This window comes from Brassica oleracea, chromosome C7 (genome assembly GCF_000695525.1).
Source record: "Brassica oleracea var. oleracea cultivar TO1000 chromosome C7, BOL, whole genome shotgun sequence".
Taxonomy (NCBI): Eukaryota; Viridiplantae; Streptophyta; class Magnoliopsida; order Brassicales; family Brassicaceae; genus Brassica; species Brassica oleracea.
Genome location: NC_027754.1, coordinates 24,997,325 through 25,006,175, shown reverse-complemented (window position 1 = coordinate 25,006,175; position 8,851 = coordinate 24,997,325).

The following is an 8,851-nucleotide window of genomic DNA, read 5'->3' as shown; positions in this document are numbered from 1 at the left end:
ACGAATCAAGGAAAAACTTATGAAGAGACCAGTTACAGGAAAAGATCTTATGATAGTCAATATGGGACCTCACCACCCATCCATGCACGGTGTTCTTCGCCTAAAAAAGCTATACAACAAATCCTTTAGTATAACATACAATAAATAATTTAATAATCTATTTCATTATGCGCACACCACGGATTACTAAATAATCTTTAGATATGTGGGAAACAGTCTTGTTAGGGGGGTTATTCAATCTAAATTTTGAGGTGATTTGATTTTAATTGAGGTTTTAGATGATTTTAAGGAATTGCAGAGAATAAAATGATTTTTGTTAAACCACTTTAGAATATCACCTAAAACCATGAGATTTGAATTTTAATTTTTTTAATTAAGAAACTCTACCCAAACACTCTAAAATCACTTGAAAACTTTAAAACTCCACAACTTAAAATATTTTCAATAACAGTGGATTTCAGAGTAATTTATAAAATGTCAAGTTCAATAACAATGGATTTTAAATGAGTTTTTAAAATTTATGTTTCAATAACAGTGAATTTTTTATTTTGACACAAATCATTTAAAACTTTCAATTGAATACACCCCTTTTGAGCTCTGTGAATTTAAGTTTTTTTTTTGCTAACAAAATTTAAGATATTTTCGAGGTCAAAACTAAATCCAAGAGGCCAGGGCCGCCAGGCTCCCACTAGAAACGTGGATGACCTGCAAATTGTAAATTTTGTTTGTTTGGTTCTCTATTCTCATGATTTATATAGGCTCCGATTAGTGACATGTAGTATTAGGGTTGATTTACAATATGTATTGCAAATCGATGTAATTTACAGTAAAATTAATATGGTAAAAACTGTAGACTTATGCGGTAAGTTTGCAATAAAAATAAGAGTTTCTATTTTATTAAAACCATTGACTGGTAATTTTTTTGAAGTATGAATTCCATTAACGATTTAAATAAAATAATTAATGTATAAACATATAAATAATGAAGTATTTATTAAAGAAAAATAAAATATTAAACTAATTTAAAATAAATTATTATTGAATAAAAATATATTATTTTGAATATGTATAAAATATAAGAATTTAACAATTAATAAAATTGATTGGTAATGTTTTTACTTTATAAATTGTAGTAATTATTATTTTTAATTAATAAAAGTTATAAATACAAAAATAATAACAGTTATTACTAAATTAATAATTAAAATAGATTAGAGAAAATTTAAACCTATTAAATTTATAATTATCTAAATATACATGTATAATAACAAAAAACTCTCATATAAAAATAAATTTGTGGATGTAAATTTTAATTACCAAAAATTAACAATTTAAATTATAAAATATTTATTTTAAGTAATTGAATAGAAATAATTTTTTATAATGAAACTGACTAACAAATAAATAGATGTATATAACTATTGAAAATATTTATTTATTTATTAGCAAATAAATAGTTGTATACAACCGTAAATGTTGGACAATTGCCATGTTTCAAAAGTTGATAAATTTCCTTAGAAAAAGAAAACAAACGTGGACAACCAACTCAAGTTAACTCAAGGTTTTGCAAAGGAGATAACTCAAAAATATAACTCAACTTTACCACATTATAATGCAAACACAAACTCAAAAATTTATAACTGCATCATGATTGGTGACATTTCTGATTAATACCCCTAATTCAAACTAAATCAAGTATCCATCATGTTACCAATCAATGCCATATATTTTAACATAATCATCGTTGACCTCCAATGCATAGCATATATGAAGCTTTTTAAATCGATTAAACGAGCCCACCGAGGCATATTATTTTAATACTGAGCAAAAGTCAATGGCTAGAATCCGAATAAAACTTTTTTTAAAAAAAATTCTCAAGTTGGTTTTATTCAATGTTCATTGATGATTTTGTTTAACAGATAATTTTTTTTATTTTTTATTTTTGGATTAATCTAGGAAATCTCAAATCTATGAAAACTTTCAAACTAATTTAAAGAAAGAAAATTACCGCAAATACCACAGTACCACTTTTCATGTTTACACTAATCATTTTTACCCTTATTTTTAATAAAGGGTAAAAAACATTTATACCTTTAAAGTTAACTAATTTAGACTTAGGGTTTAAAGTTGAGGGGTGAGGTAGGGTTTTTGGTTTTATTAAATATAATAATAAATACTTAAAAAATATATACATTTTAAAAAAAAAATAGTTTCAAACATAATTTTCGATTTTCAAAAAGAAATTTTGAATTATAATAATAAATGTTTTTTATAAAAAAGCTCAAATTTGAAAAAGTATAATTATTATTATTTTTTATTTATTTAAATAATAATTTATTATATATATAGATAATAAGGGTATAAGAGTCTTTTGTCACTTAATGAAGAAGGTATTTTTGAAAATGTTCCTTTAGTATTGGTAAAAATGAAAAGTTGTACCATGAAAGTGGTGAACATAAAATTTCTATTTTAGGTGCAATCAACAAAGAGATCTTCTCTCCATATATTCAAAGAGGTCTTAAGAAATGGAATGGGGTACCTTAGACTGCTTAATAATTCAAAACTCACATTCCACTAAATCACCACTCCTTCTGTTTCATTTTAGTTATTGTTTTAGGTTTGTACATACATATTAAAAAACATTTAATTTTATCTATTTTCTAAATAAAAACATCATTATCTATACATCTAATCACATTTCAACCAATAAAAAAATACAATAACATATAAAGTTAATAAATTTTGTATTGAAAACATAAAACGACATTTATTTTGAAACGAAAAAAATTTTACAACGACAATTAAAGGGGTGAGTTATTATTAGAACAAGAATTTGTATGGAATTTAAGAATCTTAAAAATGGAAGGATTTTTGAAAGTTAAGTTAACTTAACAAATACTTTATAGTGATTTAGGAAATTCATTGTTACTGATATGCATAGATTTGCATACATTTTCTTTTTCAAAAAATCTTATTTTAAGGTAATATATTAATGTCTTTCTATAAAATTTCCAAAACAATTTTAGCATCATCACAGTATATATGATCGACTAATTGACATTGCAACACAATTCTCATCGTGAGCTTTATACAAGTAATCATGAAAAACATCATTTCACTCTTTATATTAAAGTAGTTATGTAGTTCAAATTTTATCTTCATATTTAGTTGTACAAAGATTATGAAAGCTTGAAAAACATCATCACTGATTTTTGTTATCTACCGTGAAAGAGCATCGTCGCTGCTTTGTTATTGTGTACTAATAATAACTCTTTGTTTTTTTTTGTAAGGTTATATATACAACTTGTATGTGTGTATGTTTTTAATAATATGTTGTGTTCACGTAAGTTCTTTACTAGGTTCTAATTATTTATAGATTCTGTGAGTATTTTTATTGGGTGAATTATTAAAATTTTATGAGTATACATGATATTTTCAAAATTGAGTTTTATGACTAAAAACATAGAGAATTTGGATCCCAATAACAATATAATTCAATAAAATTCTAAAATCAATAATAACTCAATTTTTTGAATAACAAAATATTTTGAATAGATTTTAAAAGTATTCAAACCAATAACAATAGATTTTGCTAAGATTTTAAATTTTTTTAAACCAATAACAATGGAGTTTCAGAATTTTATAACTCCTCAAGAATTCTATTATCAATAACCCCCCTAAAAACATAGAGAATTTGGATCCCAATAACAATATAATTCAATAAAATTCTAAAATCAATAATAATTCTACTTTTTTAATAACAAAAGATTTTGAATGGATTTTACAAATCTTCGAACCAATAATAATAGATTTTGCTAAAATTTTGAAAATTTATAAACCAATAACAATGGAGTTTCAAAATTTTATAATTCCTCGAGAATTCTATTACCAATAACCTCTCCTTCCTAAATTGAAATGGAAAAATATCTATTATTTTAATAATTATTCTATTAAAAGTATCAGAATTATTAAATCCATGGTTCTATAACTGTCAATCATGTCTTATGGGGAATCGTATATGATAATTCTACTTGTACCATCTTGAAATCGCATATACAGAATTTTTTTGTTGGTTCTAGTTGAGGCAGGTTGAAGATCCTTTGTAAATAATTTTCTTTATTAATTAGCATAACTTTTAATAAATCATTTTCTACTTGAATTCCTCTTGTTGTAGAAAAACTAAGTAAATTTTTGTACCTTTTGGCTAAATGGATTTCCACTATTATGAGGGACTTATTGGATTACAGATTTTGGAAAAAAATTAAGAATTTCAAATAGGATGGAATTCAGCTAAATGTAATTGGCTTTTAATTTTAATATAGATTTTGATGATGGAATATAAGAATATAATTAAAGAAAACTAATTGAACTAAACAAGAACATGATATATCTAACTGGTCACAAATGTCAACCGAGATTAAATTTTTATAGGATATTTGAAAATCAGTTATTCTGAAACAATTTTTTTTCTTAATTAAACTCTATACATTATGAAATAGAGGGAGTAATATTCTTAAGTAAGTTATATAATAGTTGTTAGGGTAAAATAAAGCAGGATTCTTTGTAATACTACATAAAGATGAAGTAAATAAGTAAAGCTAGAAAAATATATCAACGATAATGTTATATTGTCAATAGAGCATAAATACAATGTATTGGTTCAGAAGCTTTATTTCTAGTCGTATGCTTCTATGGTTGAAACTGAATAATAGTCGATCTCCTCTTCTAAGGTTTAGAGTCCATTTTATAGATCTTTGAAGTCAAAATCTAGGTTAGATCCTGAAATATGGAAAGATTAATAGAAATTTTCATTTTCCCTAGAGGCAGAGGGAGATGTAACCCGGAAATCGGTAATCAATTAAGTTGGAGAAAAAGGTCGGCTTCCTACTATAAACAGAAGGATTTGATTCATGGATTGTTATTTCCAACAACAGTGGTGAATTGCATTTTTAAAATAGTGAGATATTGTGGTACGAACGTGCGGGGTAACTTTTTATTTTATAGCTTTTAAGTTTGAAAAATTATGTATTTATATGTTTTTTCGGTTACAAACCATTATTTTATATAAAAAGCTAAAACAATTGATGAGATTCTTTATAATTTTTTCAACATATTCGGTCATAATTTAAAATAAACATTAATTTTATAATTAAAATTGATTTTTTAGTATCTTAAATGAATTAAATAGTTAATGTTTTCGAACAACATATTTTGTAAACAACACTTAAAAGTAAATGTTAGCTACTCTCCTCAGATATGAGAACATCATATGGCTGGAAAAATGAGAAGCACTTGTACTAAGGAATGGACAGAAGTGGTGGCTCTTCTTGTTCGGTCTGATAGTGATAAGAAGAGATCATTTTGTACGAGATATGCTTTCCAAGCCATTGTTCACGATATGGAGAGAAAGAAATAAGATTAAGCATGGTGAGAGACCTTTGCCCATGGCTGTTGTGAAGAAACTGATGGACAAAGGAGTTAGGAACAAGTTAAGCCTAATGAGATTAAAAGGAGGCAAGGGAACGGAGGATGCTCTTCAATATTGGTTTAGCACAAGAGTGTAAATATTTGAGGTCTATTAGAAGTAAAGAAGCTAAAGGATAGAAATATCTTTTATTATGGTCTACATTTTGATGTAAAAAGACTTTTTTGATGAATAAAATTTAGCATTCATTCAAAAAAAATGTTAGCTATATTATATTTCTTTTATATAATAATTTTTAGCTATAATCAATTTATTAATTTAAAAATATTTAAAAAAATTAGTTAGACTTTGTTAGATTTTTCTAAACAGATTTATAATTTAATATCTTTCTAATTATTTAAAAAATAGAAATGTTTTATATTCAATAGAGTAATGTAAATAACCAAATAAATGTAATTAATGAAATAGACCAATTGTGACCTTTTTATGGTAGATAAATAATGTACTTCTATTTTAATAAAGAGAAGGTGTAAATAACAATTATGATATTTTATCAAAGTACAAAATGTAATCTTTTAAGGGGTTTTCCCACAGTTTTTTTTTGACTAATTTTTTTTTTTTTTTTTTTTTTTGACTAATATGAATGTAAGTTACAACTGCTTCTTGTTTTGATATCAATCTTCTTATTTGAAATGAGTATTTCGTTATTGTTGGCCTACTCTACAATGTGAATTATATTTTCTTGCCGTTGGTCACTGTCATCCATAAACAATATCAAAGCTTTTGTTGAAGTTTGAGAGAATGATGCATCGCCTCATTGTATAGAATCATTCATGTTCATTTATTTTGAACACGTTTTTTTTTTTTTTTTGACAACGAAAGACTATTCTATTACTCAAACTTGAGGTGGTCTAGGTAACCAAACCGGAATAGAAATGTTTTATATGAAGCTCTCTATGGGACGATCAACAAAATGAAGCTCTCGATGGGACGATCTTGCCGTCTTAGCTAAAAAATCAGAAGTCCGATTTTGCTCTCGTGGGATATGAGTATTCTTGAAGTCTGGGAAGCATATCTGCAGAGTCTCTATCCTCTCCAATTATGTCGCAAAACATGGCCAAGCTCGTGGCTCCTTAATCATGGCAATCAAATCCTTACAGTCCGTTCCAAAGCTCTGGCATGTCGAGTATTGTAGCATGCTCTCTATCGCTCATCTTAGTGCTTCTAGTTCTGAATGCGGAGGAGACTCCCATCGAATGTAGTTTCGTGTTCCCATAAGTTGAACCTCCCCCAAGCTGTCCATCCAAGCTCATCCACACCCGCTGAACTGTGATGTAGATGTCCAAGAGCCATCAATCATACATATACTACCCAAGCTTAAGACTTGAGGTTGATCACTACTATGTTCTTGTTGAGGTGATGGCACCATCTCATTTGCATCGAACCAGGCTTGGCACTCATTCTCTGCATATCGAACTAGCTTCAAAGGATCTCGATCAATTTCCCTAAAAAGCTTATCATTCCTGGCTTTCCAAATATACCAGATTATCCAGGGACAAGGATCTCTGTCTGAATATAAGGATCTCTGTCTGAATCTGGATGAACAATGTTGTACTTTCTCCAGAAGAGATAGTCCATATTAGCATAGACACTTGATACTGGAAAGATAGTTGTACTCGTTGGCGTCGAGGATAAGGCCCAATCTTGTAAGGCTGGTGGGCAATCAAAGATTGCATGAGTGACAGATTCTTCTCGTTCTCCACATCTCGGGCAGTAATTCTTTTGAACACGTTTTAGTGGAAATTAATGCATTAAATATTGTTGCCGTGATTTTAGTCAAATTTTGATTAAGGAAAATGCATTAATATGCACAGAAAATACAAAGAATATTTATGGTAAGATTTTATTTATTTCAAGTGGCAGACAGTTGTAAATAACTTGTAAAACTAAAGAATAATTTATTTTCGTACTTCTCTTTTAATAGATTAGATTAGACGGATTTTGTACTGGCTTGGGGTGTTAATATTATCAAACTAATTTCTTTCTGTTAACAGAAAATATGCTTATAAAGAAATATAACAAGAGAGTATATACCTAATGTGTTGTCAAAAATATAAAAAAAAATGAGGATATAACTAAAAATGATGCGAAGGTCTGCACTTCGTATTCTATATACAAGGGGTAAAGCCCCCCGCGCAAGCGCGGAACCGGATAAGTTATTGATCGTTGTGTAGTTTTGTGTGTGGGATTTTGTCGTTTATTTTTTTTTCCACTTTTGTTTTTCTGTGTTGTATATAATGGTGATGAACATAACATTTGGAAGTCACACAGTTTGATTAAGTTGAATATAAGAATGACCGGCGAATTCATATGCATTATTTTCGTAATGATTTGATTGACCATTAGCGTTATTAGCGTTTTCATGTTCAAAAGATAGAGTTTATGAAGTTGTTTAGTATCTACTTAGGTAGTTGTTAGTATATAAAAAAAATAGTGTAAGGAACAAAATATAAAATTTAAATTCAAAAAATTAAACAATTTATCGAACAATAAATTAAATTATTTTCTTATTTTACCTAAATTAATTTCAAAATATAGAACTGTAATAAAATATTTTTTAAAAAAATTAATAACTCTAGAAAAATTTATAAAATTATACGGTTGCAAAATTATTTATTTTTAGAGTTTTACTCGACTTTGTTAAAAATAGTTTATGGTGGACAAAAAAAATGTCAGAAATAAGTAAACCAAAAAAATAGGCCACTGACAAATCTTGTATGAGTTAGAACCCGTCGATGTTTCATTAATAATCCAAAATAGAAATAATCAAAAAATTAAACAATTTATCGAACAATAAATTAAATTATTTTCTTATTTTACCTAAATTAATTTCAAAATATAGAACTGTAATAAAATATTTTTTAAAAAAATTAATAACTCTAGAAAAATTTATAAAATTATACGGTTGCAAAATTATTTATTTTTAGAGTTTTACTCGACTTTGTTAAAAATAGTTTATGGTGGACAAAAAAAATGTCAGAAATAAGTAAACCAAAAAAATAGGCCACTGACAAATCTTGTATGAGTTAGAACCCGTCGACATTTCATTAATTATTAATTATCCAAAATAGAAATAAAATCTCCGAACAGAGAAAACATGCAAGGGAAAAATATCCAAAGTTTATGATGGAAAACAAAGATAATACCAGTTTTTAAAAATGAATAGAAGAGACGTTGACGGGCTAGGAATATAATAGATATTTCCAATCACTCACGGCATCGCTTGCGGTTGTTCTGAGCGTCTGAAATCTCTGGAGAATCTGCTGCAGCACATTCCTCATCGACCTTGTCTCTCAAAACAGACGGGCCCGATGATGCTGCCAATCCTACGTCACCTTCACTGCTTGGAAGAATGTTCTCACTGTG